Source organism: Delphinapterus leucas, chromosome 1, assembly GCF_059928025.1.
Source record: "Delphinapterus leucas isolate spDelLeu-1000000601 "Yukka" chromosome 1, BTC_Dleu_Yukka2, whole genome shotgun sequence".
Classification (NCBI taxonomy): domain Eukaryota; kingdom Metazoa; phylum Chordata; class Mammalia; order Artiodactyla; family Monodontidae; genus Delphinapterus; species Delphinapterus leucas.
The window spans coordinates 89944239-89964203 of record NC_143129.1 but is presented as its reverse complement, the minus strand read 5'-3'; the positions used below and the strand labels follow the sequence as shown (position 1 = coordinate 89964203).

General features: G+C 37.4%; 1 protein-coding gene and 1 pseudogene across 7 annotated transcripts in view; one reads left to right on the top strand and one right to left on the bottom strand.

Moving 5' to 3' along the window:
- TRIM33 (tripartite motif containing 33) overlaps window positions 1-19965 on the bottom strand; it is a 148159-nt gene that overhangs the window by 83710 nt on the left and 44484 nt on the right. The gene's annotated exons all lie outside the window — the stretch shown is intronic.
- On the top strand, window positions 7763-8704 carry LOC149750674 (small ribosomal subunit protein eS27 pseudogene; annotated as a pseudogene).

Sequence of the window (19965 nt, the reverse complement as noted above, 5' to 3'; positions counted from 1 at the left end):
GAAAAATCTGAAAGAGAACTTAAGGAAACACTCCCATTTACCACTGCAACAAAAAGAATAAAATACCTAGGCATAAACCTACCTAAGGAGACAAAAGACCTGTATGCAGAAAACTATAAGACACTGATGAAAGAAATTAAAGATCATACAAACAGATGGAGCGATATGCCATGTTCTTGGATTGGAAGAATCAATATTGTGAAAATGACTATACTACCCAAAGCATTCTACAGGTTCAATGAAATCCCTATTAAATTACCAATGGCACTTTTTACAGAACTAGAACAAAACATCCTAAAATTTGTATGGAGACACAAAAGACCCCGAATAGACAAAGCAGTCTTGAGGGAATAAAAACGGAGCTGGAGGAATCAGACTCCCTGACTTCAGACTATACTCAAAGCTACAGTAATCAATACAATATGGTACTGGCACAAAAACAGAAATATAGATCAGTGGAACAGGATAGAAAACCCACAGATAAACCCATGCACCTATGGTCAACTAATCTACGACAAAGGAAGCAAGGATACACAAGAAAAGACAGTCTCTCCAATAAGCGGTGCTGGGAAAACTGGAAAGCTACATGTAAAAGAATGAAATTAGAACACTCCCTAACACCATACACAAAAACAAACTCAAAATGGATTAGAGACCTAAATGTAAGACTGGACACTATAAAACTCTTAGAGGAAAACATAGGAGGAACACTCTTTGACATAAATCAAAACAAGATATTTTTTGATCCACCTCCTAGAGAAATGGAAATAAAAACAAAAATAAACAAATGGGACCTAATGAAACTTAAAAGCTTTTGCAAAAGAAATAAAAACAAGACAAAAAGACAACCCTCAGAATAGGAGCAAACATTTGCAAACCAATCAACGGACAAAGGATTAGTCTCCCAAATATATAAACAGCTCATGCAGGTCAATATTAAAAAAACAAACAACCCAATCAGAAAATTGGCAGAGGGGGCTTCCCTGGTGGCACAGTGGTTGAGAGTCTGCCTGCCGATGCAGGGGACCCGGGTTCCTGCCCCGATCTGGGAAGATCCCACATGCCACGGAGCGGCTAGGCCCATGAGCCATGGCCGCTGAGCCTGTGTGTCCGGAGCCTGTGCTCTGCAACGGGAGAGGCCGCAACAGTGAGAGGCCTGCATACCGCAAAAAAAAAAAAAAAAAGGGCAGAAAACCTCAATAGACAACTCTCCAAAGAAGATAGACAGATGGCCAAGAAGCACATGAAAAGCTGCTCAAAATCACTAACTATTAGAGAAATGCAAATCAAAACTACAATGAGGTATCACCTCACACCAGTTAGAATGGGCATCATCAGAAAATCTAAAAACAACAAATGCTGGAGAGGGTGTGGAGAAAAGGGAACCCTCTTGCACTGTTGGTGGGAATGTAAATTGATACAGCCACTATGAAGAACAGTATGGAGGTTCCTTAAAAAACTAAAAATAGAATTACCATATGACCCAGCAATCCCACTACTGGGCATATACCCAGAGAAAACCATAATTCAAAAAGACACATGCACCCCAATATTCACTGCAGCACTATTTACAACAGCAAAGTCATGGAAGCAACCTAAATGCCCATCGACAGAAAAATGGATAAAGAAGATGTGGTACATATATACAATATTACTCAGCCATAAAAAGGAACGAAATTTGGTCATTTGTAGGGACGTGGATGTATCTAGAGGTCATACAGAATGAAGTTAACTCAGAAAGAGAAAAACAAATATCGTATATTAAAGCATATATGTGGAACCTAGAAAAAATGGTACAGATGAACTGGTTTGCAGGGCAGAAATAGAGACACAGATGTAGAGAACAAATATATGGACACCAAGGGGTAAAGTGGCGGGGTGGGGGGTGGGCGGTGATGAATTGGGAGATTGGGATTGACATGTATACACTAACATGTATAAAATGGATAACTAATAAGAACCTTCTGTATAAGAAAATAAACAAAATAAAATTCAAAAAAATAAAGATGCAGCAAGCTTATTTTCTAAATGAAATAGGCATTTTCATATTTATTATTGCACTCTTGGTTAAGCAAACACTTCGATGATATAAATGTTTATGTCCCCCATAAATCTGGTCAGAAATCACTTTTGATTTTGTTCATCAAGTTAAACAATCTACACTGGGATAGAGTACTGGGTAAAAGTGGTACAAACTAAGATAAAAGACAATAAAAATGCTAGATCTTAAAATAGAAACTGGTTTATGCACTAAACGTTTTGTGCTTTGGCCTAATATTAACATGTCAGGACTTCCCTGGTGGTCCAGTGGTTAAGACTCTGGCTTCCACTGCAGGGGGAATAGGTTTGATCCTGGTTGGGGAATTGAGATCAGTTCCCTGCATGCCGTGCTGCATGGCCAAAAATTTAAAAAATAAAAATAAAAATCCTGTCATTAAAAAAACGAACAAACATGATATCTGTGTAAAATGACAAAAAGAACCAGTGTTGAATCACGTTATACTTCTTGTCATTCTGCATTATCCCAGATTGCTAAATGTGTTCTTTCCAAGAAGTTTGATTGAATTACTGTATACATTTACTGTACTATGTGACAGTTCTGTCACTGTTAGAGATTTCAGTAATTAAAATGGGAAACAGAAGCTTAGGCTATTTTCCTTATCAAAACTATCTTCCCTGGAGCCACATTGTTATGATGGTTTTCATGCTCCTGTATACTGGATGTCTTAAGGTGAGTGCAGTTCAGGGGATCCTTTCTAATTACAGGAAGGTACTTCTTTCCTTCAACACTGTGATCTGACCTGTGCCAAATCTGTACTATACACTATGTAAATGGCTAACAAGTCAACTGCAAACCAACTGAATGTACAAAATCTTAGTGCTGGTGCTGAAATCTCTTCAGAATAGTCATCATGATCTCAAAGTTTTGAAATCTGCAAGCATCAAGCGTCAATCAAAACTAAAGATGAAACACTAGTGCATATTGAATTCTCATCCTTTAGGTGTACTTCCTTTTTAGATTTTTTGGTTCTCAGCTATTTTTACCATACTGTTTCATTTAAATTTCCTATATACTAACTTCGTTTGTGTGACTGAAATAAAACTGCAGTATATTAAAAAAAAAAGGGTTCAAGACTAGTATATGATTTTTATAGTTTATACCACGCACAACTATAGGAAGCAGCATACAAAGACAAGAATATAAACAGTCCAAGAGTTGTACATATAGGAGGTATAGCTCAGTGGTAGAGCATGTGACTGCAAAGAGTTGTACATATACAAACTACAATAACTTATATAGTAATTGTAATGGAAAATGAAAACAAAATGTCATGCTAAAAGCAGGAATATCAGTCCCTCAGCAGACATACATACATTGGTAAAACAAACTCAAATTTACCATTACATATGAAAACAAAATATTGTTTTTATAATACAAAATGCATACAAAGATCCTGCTCAAAGGAAATGCATAAAAACAATTTTTTGAATCAAAGGAAGAAACAGTATGGTCAGGAGAAAGGGGAAAATGAATATAAATATTTTTACATCTAAGATGGCATGAATTAAAAACATTGTAGAGTGACTTCCCTCGTGGGCCAGTGGTTAAGAATCTGCCTTCCAATGCAGGCGAAGCAGGTTCAATCCCTAGCTGGGAAACTAAGATCCCACGTGCCATGGGGCAACTAAGCCCATGTGCCTCAACTACCGAGCCTGCACACCACAACTATAGAGCCCGTGCGCCACAACTAGAGAGAAGTCTGCGCACCACAATGAAAGATCCTGCATGCCACAACTAAGACTCGATGCAGCCAATGAATGAATGAATAAATAAATAAATAAATATTTTTTAAATCCTGGAAACCTACAGCATTAACTACAGAGGAGATAAGGATAAGTAATTTAGGAGCAAAAATACGCGAGCAACTAACTTCTTACAGTGAATAAGGTAAGTTTTCACTGAAGAGGTGACATTTATACATGGTCTTGAAGAATCAACATGCATTCACTAATGTGCAAGAAAGAGTATGCTTGGTTGGCCTGGGTTCATTAAACCCCACACATTCCTAAGGAAGGCCTTCAACACTAGCCCTTGATGGGCATATGGGAGATGGCCTTCGAACTCTTGGAATATTATGCCTGATAAAAGCGTTTCTGTTTGCCTGAGGCCTTGGGGCCATCTGTATTCAGTTTGACCTGTGAGGTCGGCTGGAGTCCAAGTAGGTGTTATCAGTTCTGTGGATGCTGCATCCCTATATGACTGAGTCTTCAAAAAAAACCCCAGACAAGGGCTTCCCTGGTGGCGTAGTGGTTAAGAATCCAACTGCCAATGCAGGGGACACGGGTTCGACCCCTGGTCTGGCACAATCCGACATGCCAGGGAGCAACTAAGCCCGTGTGCCACAACTACTGAGCCTGCGCGCCTAGAGCCCGTGCTCTGTAATGAGAGAAGCCACCGCAATGAAAAGCCCGCACACCGCAACGATGAATAGTCGCCACTCGCCACAACTAGAGAAAAGCCCACGCGCAGCAACGAAGACCCAACCAATGCAGCCAAAAATCAAATAAATAAGTAAATTTATTTTTAAAAAAACCCAGACACAGAGGTTCATGTGAGCTTCCCTGGTTGGCAATACTCCTCCTGCATATTGTCATACATTGTAACTGGGAGAATTAAGACTCTCCCTGTGCAACTCCACTGAAAGGAGACACCTGGATGCTTGCATCTGCTTTCTCCTGGATTTTACACCATGCACCTTTTCTCTTTGCTAATTTTAATCTGTATCCTTTCACTGCAATAAAATCAACCATGAGTATAAGCTTTTCTTAATTCTGTGAGTCCTTCCAGCAAATCACTGAACCTGAGGATGGTCTTGGGGACCCCCAACAAAACTAGGAAAGGAAGAAACAGCATGCAAACCAAGGAGAGCAGGTGCGAAGTTCACAAATGGAAAAAAAAGAATAGGAGTCTACAGATAGAAAATTATATGTATATATAACTATATGTATATATAATTATATATATGTAAAATATTGAGAAAGTTCTTAAGAAATTTGTAACATCTTAATGAAGGAATAACTCTGAAGGAATATCTCTGAAGAGACATTCTGTTCTGAGCAAGAAACATTCAATATATAAAAGTATCCATTATACTTTTATGTATGATTTGATGTAAGTCATACCAGGTTTTGTTTTTTGAACTCAATAAGCTGATTCTCAGGTTCTTACAATTTCTACTTCTACCTGGCAAGCTGACCTCACAGTTTACGACTTTTTATCTTTTTCAAAAAATGTAGATGGCAAAAGGATACCTAAACATTGCAGAAGAAACACAACCCAAAGTACAGGAAGAATAGAGGGATACATTTGAGAAAGACTCTTATTTGCCATAAAGGTTTTCAGAGAAGCTTGGAATTCAGAAATCTAAGGCATGAAAGAACCCCCAATGAGACACAGGAAAATTTAAGTCTGCAGACCATCAGCCAAACCCATTCCTATGCTGACTACTTACTTCTGTCAGATTACCCAGCAGCCAAGGTGTCTTACCACCAAAACAAAGAGTTGAAGCTTCTTTAAGGATCTTTCTGCTATTTACTTCTATATTTATAAATTTTTGAATTATATAAATGTTTGTGTTGAAAATGTGAGTCATTTTCCATTCGAGTTTATGAGTAACAATGCCCTTGTAATTAGTGATCAGACGAGCGTGCTCCTGACTCAATCACTCAGTACTAGTTGTCATGTTGAGTTTTCATTACTATACAAAACTGAAACCCAAACTTCAGAGCCAAAGCTACCGACCAAGTTTTTTTTCTTTTAACTTTTATTTTTGGCTGTGTTGGGTCTTCGTTTCTGTGCGTGGGCTTTCTCTAGTTGCGGCAAGCGGGGGCCACTCTTCATCGCGGTGTGCGGGCCTCTCACTGTCGCGGCCTCTCTTGTTGCGGAGCACAGGCTCCAGACGCGCAGGCTCAGTAGCTGTGGCTCACGGGCCTAGATGCTCCGTGGCATGTGGGATCTTCCCAGACCAGGGAACGAACCCGTGTCCCCTGCATTGGCAGGCAGATTCTCAACCACTGCGCCGCCAGGGAAGCCCCTACTGACCAAGTTTTACGCATAACGTCCCTAGAACTGATTTCATTACTTCAATGTTCTGAGAGACCCATTCATACCTATTAGACTAATTTCTTTTAAGTGTCAATTTACTAAAATGTATAATCTTTGGGGGGAGTGCTTAAAGGCTAAAATAGACAAGTCTACAAACTAGTTTATCTCCACAGTGTTGTTAACTGCAATTTAGCTTCATTAAATTGGTGGACTTCCATTCAAGATGGATCACTAAGCAAATCTAAGACCACCTGACCCCCAACTCAAACACAGAAATGGCTAACATATAACAAATTAAAGGTCTAAAAATATATAACTGAGTCTACAACCAAGAAGTCAAAATTGGAAGTGCCAGAAACCAAAAGGGCACTCAAAGCCTAAGTGGTAAGGCAGTGATGCAAGTGGGCCACAGGGGTTATCGTTACCACCGTTGGGAATAGGAAGACAAAGGTTAAAAGTTGAAACTGAACTCCCTCAATAAAGCCATAGGGCAGGCTTTAAGTACTCTAAAACCTAAAGTCCTTGCCAGCCGTGGAGTCATCCACAAGAAGTCTGAACACAAACAAGCTTCCTGCATAGATACATAACCAAAGTGTGTACTATCTGCAGAGTACATAGAAAGGCCAAGTCAAGAAACTAATAAGAAGCTTGTCTAGGAGTAGCTTCCAGGTTGGTGAACTTGGGGATATTCAGGAAGAGTGACACACTCAGTGAGCATGGAAGCTCCACACCTCTTCCCACATACCTTGCCCTATGCATCTCTTCCATCTGGCTGTTCCTGAGCTATATTCTTTTATAATAACTGGTAATCTATCCAATGCCGGATGACTTAGGGTTCATGTAGTGATGCAATTTCCAGCCCTGAACCTTCGTGTCCTGGCACCAGTTTTTCTCAGATTTCAGAAACACTGAATGGAAAATTGGAAGTAAATCTATTATGAACCAGAAGGAACCCAAGGAAACCAGTCCATCATACTAGTCATCTTTCCCAAGGCTGAACTCAACGTTTCTCCTCTGTTCTCTATCCTAAGTTCAAGTTCTTATTTAAAATCTCCTTTTTAATCAACTCAGAACTCCAAACAAAATGTCCACGAAGCAGAAGTCATTATTTTTGCCTAACAGCTACTTGTTTTCCTGGGATTCCTCTTTAGATAAGTAAATTCACATATTCATTCAACAACAACAAAAAGAAGCTTGTCTGGACCCTTACAAACACAAAACCATCTCATTAGAACTCCTCCCAACCCAAGGCACATGTGGAACTCCCACTGAAGATAAGCTCATAAATAAGACTACAATGCACATGAAGAAATTTCAGTACTATTACAGTCAACAAATACAATACACCAAGAAGTAGAAACCTAATCCACAGAAGACAAATCAGTCTGATAAAGACTTCAAATATGTGTTAAAATTTTCACAAAGTGACAAATGGGATCTATGAAAATGGGTAGATCTGAAAAAGAATCAAGAAAATAAAATTACTGAATAAACTCACAACACAAGCTAAATAATAAGTGATAACTGTAAAAAAAATTATCAAGGTAGAAGATAGATATGAAGAAATCACATAGAATTCAACAGAGATAAGGAGAGATAGAAACCACAAAAGATAAAAAGCAAGCTAAAGAACTGAATGAGGCTTTCTGGCTGTGACAACCTCCCCACAAGAACAAGCCTCTCACAAAGGATCTCCTTCATCCCTCTCCAGAAAAGAAGAAGAAACATAAGAAGAAGCACCTGGTGCAGAGCCCCAATTCCTATTTCATGGATGTGAAATGTTCAAGATGCTATAAAATCACCACTGTCTTTAGCAATGCACAAACACTTTTTGTGTTGGCTGCTCTACTATATTCTGCCAGCCTACAGGAGGAAAAAGCAAGGATTACAGAAGGATGCTCCTTCAGACAGAAGCAGCACTAAAATCACCCTGAATCAAGATGAATGGGAAACCATCCCAATAAATACATTTTGGATACTGAAAAAAAAAAAGGGGGGGGGGACTGAATGAGAAACTCCAGCATGTGTCAAATAGAAGTTCTAAAAGTTCATGAAGGAACTGAAGTAGAGATGCTAAAGAGATAACAGTTGGAAATTTCAAAACTAAAAAATGAACACTCAGATTGCAATCCAAGTCATGAGCAGGGTAAATAAAACTAAATGTGTGCACATAAACATAGCAAAAATGAAGAACTTTGTTTTTTTTTTGGCCATCCATGTGGCTTGCAGGACCTCAGTTCCCTGACCAGGGATTGAACTCAGGCCATGGCAGTGAAAAGCCTAGAATCCTAACCCCTAGGCCACCAGGGAACTCCTGAAAAAAACTCTTAATAACTACTAGTAATAGAAGAAAATCAGACTTACAGCTGACCTCATCAGTTAAAAAAAAACTGTCAAAAGATAACAGGAATGTTTATCTTCAAAGCTGTTAGAGAAAATAACAGTCAACCAGCAATCTGTATCCTGATTAAGCTATTATTCAAGAATATAAGCAAATCAAATTATCAGACATATAACAGTACTTATTCATTGCTGTAAGAATAAAGCATTCGACTGAACCATATAAAACTGCCAGTATTTGACCACTTGTGACCTGCAAATATGGTAATTTTATACAGTTCAACCTGATATTTAAGAACATGGAAAAATACTTAGAAGATGCAAAAATTAATTAGCAAAGGCATCAATAAAACATATTGATATCTAAATGCATGGCCTAAAAGTAAATATATAAAAGAGAGATTAAAAATTAAATTAAAATAGAAAAATATAATAATCTGTTCTATTATAATTAAACTTCAGCTTTAAAAATCATTCTAATTACAATATGAAGGGAAATTTGAGATATGGTTAAAATTATGTCAATTAAAATAAGGTAAAAACCTTGCCTTAACAAAATAAGCAAAGGCCTTGAAATTCAATCACACAAACTGGAGAGTCAAATTTCAGAAATTCCAGGCATCTCTATTAGTTGGCACCTTTTTTTCCAGTCTGATTCACATAAATTGGCTCAGGAGACACTGGGGACACAGGAACTCTCTGCCACCCCACAATCCTTGTCAGATGTTTTCCAGCCCAACTTTGCTCTACCTTGTACTTCTGCCCTTATCCCAGTAAGAATTTTAACCTGCCCGTTTGAAAACAAAGTCTGTGTTGGGGACAGGAAATAATCAAATTATATCTATATTTGCATTAGTACAAGGTTTCACTGTAAGATCAGGTAGTATTTACTGGGAAATTTATATTTATTAGTTCATTCAGTCCTCCTAACAGCTTTGTAAAGTAGGTTCAATTACTATCCTCACTTCAAAGGTGAAAAAATTGAGGTTCAGAGAGATTAGATAATGTTCTCAAGCTATATGACAATGTAAATGGAGGGGAGAGGAGACCAAGGTCTGAAACCTAAATGTCTGAACCTACAGCCAATGCTCTTTTTTTTTTTAACATCTTTATTGGGGTATAATTGCTTTACAATGGTGTTTTAGTTTCTGCTTTATAACAAAGTGAATCAGTTATACATATGTTCCCATATGTCTTCCCTCTTGCGTCTCCCTCCCTCCCACTCTCCCTATCCCACCCCTCCAGGCTGTCACAAAGCACCGAGCTAACATCCCTGTGCCATGCGGCTGCTTCCCACTAGCTATCTACCTTACTACGTTTGTTAGTGTGTATATGTCCATGACTCTCTCTCGCCCTGTCAAAGCTCACCCTTCCCCCTCCCCATATCCTCAAGTCCGTTCTCCAGTAGGTCTGCGTCTTTATTCCTGTCTTACCCCTAGGTTCTTCATGACATTTTTTTTTTCTTAAATTCCATATATATGTGTTAGCATACGGTATTTGTCTTTTTCTTTCTGACTTACTTCACTCTGTACGACAGACTCTAGGTCTATCCATCTCATTACAAATAGCTCAATTTCGTTTCTTTTTAAGGCTGAGTAATATTCCATTGTATATGTGTGCCACATCTTCTTTATCCATTCATCCGATGATGGGCACTTAGGTTGTTTCCATCTCCGGGCTATTGTAAATAGAGCTGCAATGAACATTTTGGTACATGACTCTTTTTGAATTTTGGTTTTCTCAGGGTATATGCCCAGTAGTGGGATTGCTGGGTCATATGGTAATTCTATTTGTAGTTTTTTAAGGAACCTCCATACTCTTCTCCATAGTGGCTGAACCAATTCACATTCCCACCAGCAGTGCAAGAGTGTTCCCTTTTCTCCACACCCTCTCCAGCATTTATTGTTTCTAGATTTTCTGATGATGGCCATTCTGACTGGTGTGAGATGATATCTCATTGTAGTTTTGATTTGCATTTCTCTAATGATTAATGATGTTGAGCATTCTTTCATGTGTTTGTTGGCATTCTGTATATCATCTTTGGAGAAATGTCTGTTTAGGTCTTCTGCCCATTTTTGGATTGGGTTGTTTTTTTGTTATTGAGCTGCATGAGCTGCTTGTAAATTTTGGAGATTAATCCTTTGTCAGCTGCTTCATTTGCAAATATTTTCTCCCATTCTGAGGGTTGTCTTTTGGTCTTGTTTATGGTTTCCTTTGCTGTGCAAAAGCTTTGAAGTTTCATTAGGTCCCATTTGTTTATTTTTGTTTTTATTACAGCCAATGCTCTTAAAACCTATGCTAAACTACCCCTCTAATTAAAAGACTGGTCTATTAGTAACAAAACAAGAGACCAAACTAAGGCAATCATAAGAGAAAGGTAGATGATAAATTAGAGGCAGAACTGATTTACTTAATGAATGAATATGTGAAGATGGAGAGGTAACAGTTACAGCAAGGGAAGAAATTTGAAATTCTAGATGATTTGCAAGTTTCTGGCATGGGTAATTCATGGATAATTACACAATTACTCAAAATGAGGGAAAAGTAATTTTAGCCAGAACGTAATGAATAAGTTTCGGACAGACTGTTTAGCATAGTTCTAGAACTGAAGAGTGTGAGCCACCAGCATATAAGTATTTCAAATCTGAAGTGCAGTTATGATTAGTGAAGGGAGAACAGGATCAAGGACAATACCTCTTTGTACACCAATATTTATAGGTTAAGCAAAAGAAAAGGAGGTCTCAGATTTAGGAGACAAATTCCAAACATTTTCAACTGCAAATCACAGTAAGTACATTTTACATGAAACACATACATGTAGCTGAAATAAATGAGAATCAAACAAGGGTCAACTACTTTTTCCATTAACCACTCATGATCCTGTCGTGCCTGTAGCAATTTACTTTCAGAATCACACACTATTCTTAAATATCAGCTGACTCTTGGCATAACCTAACAATCTTTTTATTCAGCCCTAGTTTTCTTTCCCATACCATGGAGTAGTTAGTTCAAATCTTCAATCATCAATTCCCCTCCTTTCCCTTCGAAAGTAATTATGAATGAAAAAATACAGACATGTTTTTCAGGTGGAGAAGGGAGTGGAAGGGAATTTACACCTATGGCCTCTAATTACCTAAGTGGGAGGCCAGATCAAGTGATGAGGGTGAGTCTTGTGAGTTGACTGTTGAAAGTCTGAATTGAATAATTCAGGAAACAGGAAAAAGAGGCTAGAGAGAATAAGGTTAGTGGGTAGTGTCAAGAGCCCCAAGTTTGAAAGGTATAACCATTCCCAATGCTAATTCCTCCCTTCACCTTGCACCTATCTCCCATTCATCTCTATTCCTTCCCTGTGTGCACACAATAGTAGGCACCTAGGAAGAAGTACATATTTGCTAAGGAGGAAGGCAAAAAATAACTAGATTCTGAAGCAACAAGTCACTGATCTTTTCTACAGAAATTTTGTAACAGTGGAGGTAGCAGCACAAAGATTTGTATATGAATACGGGGGAGCTAGAAATATGGAATGTTAAATATGTTGCCCATTCTTACAAAACAAGGTGTCAATAAAGAGAGGGAAAAGAATGGAGAGGCAAAATAAAGTACTATACTGCTTTATACAGGAAAAAATTGGAGATATAATACAGAAAATAAATTAATTTATAATCAAATTGGCTTAACCCTACAAACTAATACCATACAGAATGTGTATTTAAATTATTAGTAGTACGTATCCAGGAAGTCTGCACAAGTCAGTTTTACCACTGTGGTGATCAGTTTGTAATGTATAAAAATATCGAATCACTGTCGTACACCTGAAATTAATATAATACTGTAAATCAATTATGCAAAACACTGAACACCTGTCATGTACAAAAGAATATTTATAACACATATGCAGGCTGCACACAATAAAACAAAAACTCGAAAAGCCAAAAAAAGAATTGTTTTTACCACTAAATATAGAACTGGCTTAAGCTGAAGTCATAGTTATATATGGCCACTTATGTGCACAAATGATCATATAAGACCTAACACTGATTATCAAACAAACAAAATATATTTAGGAAATACAGTAATTAGATGTTATCATAAAGCTTCTTAGTATTCTTTAAGCTTCCTTTTTTTTTTTTTTTTTGCGGTACACGGGCCTCTCACTGCTGTGATCTCTCCCGTTGCGGAGCACAGGCTCCGGACGTGCAGGCTCAGCGGCCATGGCTCACGGGCCCAGCTGCTCCATGACATGTGGGATCTTCCCGGACCGGGGCACGAACCCGTGTCCCCTGCATCAGCAGGTGGACTCTCAACCACTGCGCCACCAGGGAAGCCCAAGCTTCCTAAAAGATAGATCGTTAAATTAAAATTCAAAAACCTAACATACTCAGAAAATTATGAGTAAATTCATTACCAAATATAGCAATCTAATTCCAGCACTCAGCACTGTTTGAAATAAGGTTGCCGAAGTTTTTTCAATATTAACAGAAACTTGTGTAAAAAATAACATACTTTTAAATTGGTAATGTGGGCAAGTTACAGCCTGCTAGCTACGAAAAAGCACAGTTTAAAAAATAATAAACAGTTCAGCCAATAACTTATTAAGAATGATTTTTGGGTTTCCCTGGTGGCGCAGTGGTTGGGAGTCCGCCTGCCGATGCAGGGGACACAGGTTCGTGCCCCGGTCCGGGAAGATCCCACATGCCGCGGAGCGGCCGGGCCCGTGAGCCATGGCCGCTGAGCCTGGGCGTCCGGAGCCTGTGCTCCGCAACGGGAGAGGCCACAACAGTGAGAGGCCCGCGTGCCGCAAAAAAAAAAAAAAAAAAAAAAAGATTTTTATACTTCTAAAGGAAAAGAAGAAAGAGAGAGAAAGCTATAGAGATAGTATTTGTACTGCAAAGCATAAAATATAAACCACCTGGTCCTTTACAGAAAAAGTACTGAACATCTAGTTTGAATGAATGATTTTTCACTAACTCACGAACTTCTAGATAGTTCTTGAATTCAAGTATTCAAATCCCAAACTACAGGAATTCTGAGTCTTCTTTGTGGATACAGCTCACAGGAGAGAGGGCTTCAATCTGTGTATACATACATGTGCTTACTTGCATGCACCTAGGTGTTCTTTACTCTCTTTTCATGGGGGAAGGAGGCATGGAACTGAAAAGTCCTAGTGGAACCTGGAGCCTTCACTATGAAGAGCCAGGATTCCATGGCTGCCTGGTTCACCGCATCTACTTATTCATTGCCTCCTTTAGGAGGCCATCTGAATTTTGCACTGATAGGCTCAATCAGTCAGTCAGTCCCTGGATCCTCAGTGAGGACTGTTCCAACCCCAGCTGTACAAGCAAGCTGAGCAGGGAAACAGTAAGGCTCTGCTACTCTTGGAATAAGGTAATTAATTTGATAATATATTCATTAAAGGGCAGCTGAAACAAAGTTTATCATGTCTTTCATGGTCTACTAGTTCACCACTGACCAATAAAACCATCCCCCACAAAATTGACCCTGTAAAGGGAGCCATACTCATGAATAGGCAAAGAATAAGTATATTCCATTTGAGCAGGTTCAGTAACTTGAGGGAGACCAAGGTGAACAATCAGAACCAGCTGACTGGCTCCTACTGAGGCAGAACTAGTGGAAGAAACAAGAGAGAACTTGACTAGAAAAAAAAAAGCTTACTCAAGAGAAATGCAATTAGAATATACATTGCAAGCACAAAAAAAAGCTCTGCTAAAATTAAATAAACGTGATTTTCATTTATAAAAACAGAAGACCTGAAAGAAAAAAAAAAGGTAACTTCTAAGAAGCAAATTAATCAAATTAAGAAACATACCTAAAACAAAAGAAAGGTTTAAAGAGAAAAGGATAAACAAATAAATATCAGCAAATGGGGGTGGGTGGAAGAAGGTAGAACCAAAAAAAAGAGGAAAAACAGTATAGCATTAGGTAAGTCTAATTTGACCTCAAAAAGCATTAAATAGAACAAGGAGGAATTTTATTTAACAGTGAAGTATACAATCCATAAACTGTCATAAACTTTTATGCAACAAACAAGATGGCAGCCACAAACAAAAAGTAAAAATATGTGAATATACACAAACCTAATGGTAAAACATAAAATTTAGTGGCTCTCGAACTCATATTTCCTTATCCGAATTCTGAAATCCAGAAAATTTTGATGAAAGTTTAGTTTCAAAACACATTTAGGGAAAAAGACCTGACCTGAACTGGCATGAAACTATATCGTTATGTCCCTACTAAGTGTAAATACTGCTACAAAATATTAAGGTATTTCATTACAAAGATACTACCACAGACCCTGCTGAAAGGTTAAGTACCATCTTTCCTCTCTAAAATATGAAAATTTATGTATCCCAAAAGGTACTTGGCACAAAGCTGAATCCATGAATGGAATCTTTTAACATAAAAATAATAAAGTATTTTTGTTTTCCTATGTCCATAAAACTTTAATCATGTGACCTGGCCATGATTAAAAAAAAAGTAAAAGGTTTTACTGACTATATATATAGACATAATCCAATAACTCTAAAAATAAATAAATAAATAAAAATATGACCTCCCTACCCCACAAAAGAACTGAAATGATTCCTAAATAAGAAATGATATTCTGGCTCAAACAGGAAATTTTTAAGTGAAAAAAATTTTAAACTACCAAAATGGAAAATATTTTATAACTTTATTTTATAACAAATTATCATTCAGCAAAATACAAAGGGAGGAAAATATTTGGCCTTTGTGCCTTTTCTTGTAACAATTAATGAACATGAACTTATTTTTTAAAGATACACATAGTTACAGTTAAACTACTGAAGTCAAAGAAATTTTTGAAAGAAGAAAAAAGTGACTCCTGATGTACAAGGGAACGACAGTAAGATTAACAGTAGACTTCGCAGAAACAACAGAGGCCAGAAAGCAATGGGATGACATATTTCAAAGTGGTAAAAGAAAAAATTACCAACCAAGAATTCTATATTCATCAAAACTAACCTACAAAAATGAAAATGAAATAAAGAAATCCTCATATAATCATGGGTTGAGAGAATTCATTTCAAGTTGACCTGCCTTAGAAGAAGATCCTTAGGTTGAAAGAAAGTGTCCTCAGACAGTAACTCAAATCCCTATAGAAATAAACAGCACAGGTAAGGTTAACTATGCTGGTAAATGTATTAAAGAATATAAATTTATTTGTTCTCTTCCCTTAACTGATTTTTTTAAAGTTGCATAAAACAATAATAGCACAAAGGAGGAGAGAGGAAATGGAGTCACACTGGCTAGCACCAGGACATAACACCAAACCATAACCCAAACCCCCAAAGAAATTAGAGTACCAAAAATGTTAATATATACAGGTTAATAGGAAAGACCATGTGGAAGGCACTGGCTTTCTTGCCTGAGGATGATCCTAAAAACAGCAGCTTTGTTCCCATACCATATACAAAAATAAACTCAAAATGCATTAAAGACCTAAGTGTAAGACCAGACACAATAAAACTAAAACAAAACACAGAACACTCTTTAACATAAGTGGTAGCAATATTTTTGGGGTCTGTCTCCTAAGGCAAAGGAAACAAAACCAAAAATAAACAAATGAGACCTAATTAAACTTAAAAGCTTTTGCCCAGCAAAGGAAACCACCAACAAAACAAAAAGACAACCTACTGAATGGGAGAAAATATTTGTAAATGATATGACCGATAAGGGGTTAATATCCAAAATATATACACAGCTCATGTAACTCAATATCAAAGGAAAAAAAACCCAATTTAAAAAATTGGCAGAAGACCTGAACAGACATTTTTCCAAACAAGATATACAGATGGCTGACAGGCACATGAAAAGATGCTCAACATCACTAATCATGAGAGAAATGCATATCAAAACCACGATGAGGTATCACCTCACATCTGTCAGAATGGCTATTATCAAAAGGACCACAACAAATGTTGGTGAGAATGTGGAGAAAAGGAAACCCTCCTACACTGTTAGTGGGAATGTAAATTGCTGCAGCCACTTTGGAAAACAGTACGGAAGTTCCTCAAAAAAACTAAAAATAGAACTACTATATGACCCAGCAATTCTACTCCTGGGAATATATCTGAAGAAAATGAAAACACTAATTTGAAAAGATACATGCACTCCAATGTTCATGGCAGCATTACTTACAATGGCCAGGATACGGAAGCAACCTAAGTGTCCATCAATGCATGAACAGATAAAGAAGAACTGGAATATATATGTGTATACACACACACACACACACAAACACACACACACACACACACACACATATACACAATGGAATACTATTCAGCCATTAAAAGAAAAAAGAATGAAATCCTGCCATTTACAACAACATGGATGGACCTGGAATGTATTGTGCTTAGTGAAATAAGTCAAACAGAGAAAGACAAATACTGTATGTTATCACTTAACATGCTGAATCTAAAAAATAAAACAATGAATGGATATAACAAAACAGAAACAGACTCACAGTATGGAAAACATATCAGGAGGGAGAGTGAAGGAGGCGGGGCAAGATAAAGGTAGGTGATTAGGAGGCACAAACTGCTATGTATATAATAAATAAGCTACAAGAAGATATTGTACAGCACAGAGAAAACAGCCAATATTTTATAACAACATTTTTGGTTTTTTCTTCTTTATATTTTTTATATAATAACTTTGAATGAGTACAATCTATAAAAATATTTATTCACTCTGTTGTACACCTGAAACTAATGTAACACTGTAAATCAACTATACTTCAATTTAAAAAAAACAAAATAGCAGCTTTGCTGCCACATGAAGCAGGATCAATTAGGTTAGGAGGGCAAATGTGAGCAGAACATTTGCCAGCTAAAAGTGGGTATCCAAGTTAGGAAAGAATAGCTTCCCTATACTGTGGCAGCAGCCCATTCAGAAAATTAATATAAGACACTTAAAATGAGAGAGTCACAGAAGAACTAAGACAAACTCTCCACACATAGCTGGCTAACTAAAAGGGACACCCAAGAAAGCCCAGCAAAAATGAAAGGCCAAGTGAGACTAAAAACTGGCTGCAACTTTTAGTGTGTTTCCTAAACTAAACAGAGATGGATCATCAGTGGTGTGAGGCTGATAGGCTCAAGGTATCTGACCACAACTTCCACCCAAACCACTGGCTGAACACCAAGCTATGCAGATACAGAAGCGAACCCTAGCAAGCCAGGCTAAATGATTAAAGTAAAAATACTGAAAAGAGACATCAGTGGCTGTAAGCTGTACAGACTCCATACTTTAAGCAAGTTACTAAAAAATACCAACAACCCACAGAAAAATAAAGCAGAATTCATAGTTGCTACAACATAATACAATCTAATTGACAAAACATACAAAGAAACAGAAAAGTGTGACTGAACCTGATGGTGGGGGGGTTGGGGTGGGGAATCAGTCAACTAATCAACTTAGTCCAGACATTGGAGTTAGAAGGCAAAGATTTCAAAGCAGCTAAGCATAAAGGTACTAAGTAAAATACAATGGCAGTACTCAACATACAGGAAGTCTCAAGAGAGAACTAGGAACTATAATAACAATCCATAAGATGAAAAGTACAACGTCCAAAATAAAAATTTCATCATACAGCTATGCTCAACAGTAGACCTGAGCGACTTCCCTGGTGGTCCGATGGCTAAGATTCCGCACTCCCAATGCAGGGAGCCCGGGTTCGATCCCTGGTCAAGGAACTAGGTCCCACATGCATGCCTCAACGAAGAGTTTGCATGCCGCAACTAAAGATCCTGCACGTGGCAACAAATATCCCACGTGCCACAACTAAGACCCAGCACAGCGAAATAAATAAGTAAATATATTTTTTAAAAACTGTTAGAAAAATTACAGACTTGAGTGAGCCTGTAGATAGATGAAAGTATCCAATCCTTAAAAGAGGGAAAAGACCAAAAAAAAAAGGAAACGGCTCCTCAGAGACCAGGGAGACAAGATCAAGAATCCCAACATAAATGTAGTGGAAGTCCCAGGAGATGAGAGTAAGGAGTAGGAAAAACGGTTGAGGAAATAATGGGCCAAAAACATCCCAAACTTGATGAAATACATTAATCTGCAGAGTCAAAAGGTGGAAGAACTCTCAAACATAATAAAACAGAGAATCAAACCTTGATTTATCATACTCAAACTGTTGAAAGGCAAAGACTTTCAAAGCAAATCTTGAAAGCAGCAAGAGAAAAACAATTCATCACACACAGAGAAACAATACTGACATCTGACTTTTCATCAGAAACAATGGAGACCAGAAAGCAATGAAATGACATATTTAAAGTAACTGAAAGACTGCAAAACCAAGAATTCCATATAAATCAAAAATATTCTTCAATATGAAAGCAAAATAAAGAAATCCTCAGATAAACAAAAATTAATAGAATGTCGCTAGCATATGTGTACAACAAAAAATACTAAATGAAGCCCATTCAGGCTGAAAAGAACTGAAATCAGACTATAACCTGAATCGACAGGATGGAAATGAGGAGCATTAGAAATGGTAAACATGGAAAACACAAAGACTATTTTTTCCTCTTAATTTCTTTAAAAAAAAAACCATAAGATTGTTTAAAGCAATAATCAGAACAATGTACTGATAGTTTTTAAACATACAAACGAAATAATATGACAATAGTTACAAAGAAGAGGAATGGATCTATAGCAAAGTTGCTACGTTTTAACAAAATTAATCCAGTATTACCTTGAAGTGGCATGTAATAAATTAGACATATAATTGCTAGAGCTAAAACAAAAACAAAGTAGAAACAAAATGAGAGAAAAATTTATAGAATGTTGAAAATACTGGTGAACACAAAAGATTCAGTAAAAGGAACAAAAAACTGACATGACAAAGATGGAAAACAAACAACCTAAATCCAACCATTTAAATATAAATGGACTAAGCACTCCAATAAAAAGGCAGAGATTAGACTGGGTAAAACACAACTATGTGGCATCTTAAACATTCAAACCCAGAGACACAACAGGATGAAAGGGAAAAAAAGGAAAAAGATATACCATGAAGATAATAACCATAAGAGAGGTGGAGTGGTTATATTAGCATCAGGAAAAAGACTCTCAGATAAAACGTATTACTCAACTCAAAGATAAACATTTTATATGCTAAAGGACCAATACATCAGAAATATCTAACAATTATATGTGTATATGCACCTAAAAAATACATGAAGCAAAACTAATAGAATGCGGGAATTCCCTGGTAGTCCAGTGGTTAGGGCTCTGAGCTTCCAGTGCAGGAAGCACAGGTTTGATCTCCGGTTGGGGAACTAATATCCCACATGCCGCACAGCTGCAGCTAAAAAAAACCAAACCAAAACCAAACCAAAAAAACCTAACAGAATAAAAGGAGAAATGGACAATTCAACAATGTCAGATGGAGACTGCAATACTCATTTCTCAGAAACTGATAAAAGCAACTATCTTAGTAAAATATAAAAGCCTTGAACAACACT